Raw genomic sequence first — 1873 nt, 5'->3', positions numbered from 1 at the left:
TTTTTAATTGTGCTTTTAAAGACTCATGACTTTTAAACTGATTAAACATATAATATAAAGGTTTGGTAAACGCAAATTATGAAAGAAATTTAAGAATTATATAATTATGAAAGCGATCTGTTATTAAATTACTTCTGAACATTTTTTTAAATTTATTTAATGACCGACATTTATAAAAAAATAAAACATTATTTTTATTCATATCATTCATGTAGATATACACAAAAAATAACATAATATATTATGAAATGTTTATCAGGGATTTCGTTATATTTACATAAATAAGCTTTTTAGCTTAAAATTACACCTCTTTGCCAAGAACTACACGTAAAAATAATTAAACATTCTAACGACTAAATAATGATATAAAACAATCACATACTAAATTATTCAAAACAGAATAGTCAATCCATTTTTCTCCCTCAATGAAAGCGTGCATACCTTCGAACAATTGTTTTTAAACTAATTATACATCTAGTTGGATCTGAGACAATCTCATATTTTTTCCGACTTTAAATAGAATGCTTCGCACTTTGGATATTGTGAGAGATATCTAACACCTTTCTTCTTTTTAGTAAACCTTTTCCATGAGTACCAATCATCTTATTCAATATTGGTTGAATCTGATCAGCCATTACTCCACATATAATTCGATATTTTTCATTTAGCACTGTTATCGGCCTCCAGTGACCAATGTCAGTTTCAAATCCATTTTTTAGAATGAATACTATTATTCTATCTGTGATTGATCTAGAATGCTTTCCATAGATTTACCAACACATAGTAAATAAGAAACAATCTCATCTTTAAATCATTTTCTGGAATGTTTCCTTCACCAGATGTATTTCTCCCTCATCTGAATCTACCACGTTATGGCCTTTATCGTCAGTTTTGCCAACAAAAATGGAACTATTATCATTATTTTCACTTGTTTCATTATTATCCATTGCAATGTCTTTAGATAAAACTTCCATAACTGACTAAAGATAATTTCCGCATTTTATGAAATGAATGGTTTTTTTTTTTTTTCGAAAGTGACCTGTTTCATAACACTTTACACATATTATTTACGTACATTCGTATTTCATTAAAGCCCTATAATCTGACATTAATAAAAGTAATTTTTAATGAAAGTTTTACAATTTTGCTAAAAATCTTTTAATGTATCGTCTATCTCTTGAGGCTTAACATCCTCATGGGGAGAGGGAATTGTTATTATTTTTTTTTTTCAAATGAAATAGGATTATAAGACTTGTCTTTACTCTGGCCTCTTAAGCCTCTTAAAACTCATTTGATTCCCACATCCCTGTAATTTGCTTCCCTTATTAAAAAGGAATCATGTACATGAGAAAAGACAATACTAATATCCTATTATTTTTTCAATATTGGAACAACCATAAGGCGATATCCTGAACAAATATGAATTCCTTGAAGAAGGAGTGTGTCTATTTTCAATTCTCCCAAAATTAAGTTCTCAACTTCTGGAACAGTTTGGCGTTTAGGAATGCAAACTCCATCAGTGCTTGTAATATTGATTATTATCTTCCTTCAAATTGCTTTTGTAGCCAACCTTGTATTTAAATAACTATGTTACCAAGGGATATCCCTACTAGAAGATTCCTTCATTATTAAAACTTAAACTCCTCGTAACTTTTTCTAAATGATAAACAAATATGTGCTACATCTTACCATCTGATCTATGCCAATAAGAATTGAAAGATGATATTCAATAATTAAAAAATCACTTTTTCTCACAACTATTCTACACTGCAAGATACCTGTAGCTCACTAGATATAGGCAAAATATATATAGTCTCACTTACACAAAAATTCAATGCAAAACTTCATCATTATTATATTTTTGAAGAATACA

This window comes from Lepeophtheirus salmonis, chromosome 1 (genome assembly GCF_016086655.4).
Source record: "Lepeophtheirus salmonis chromosome 1, UVic_Lsal_1.4, whole genome shotgun sequence".
Classification (NCBI taxonomy): domain Eukaryota; kingdom Metazoa; phylum Arthropoda; class Copepoda; order Siphonostomatoida; family Caligidae; genus Lepeophtheirus; species Lepeophtheirus salmonis.
Note: the sequence above shows the minus strand (reverse complement) of the source record.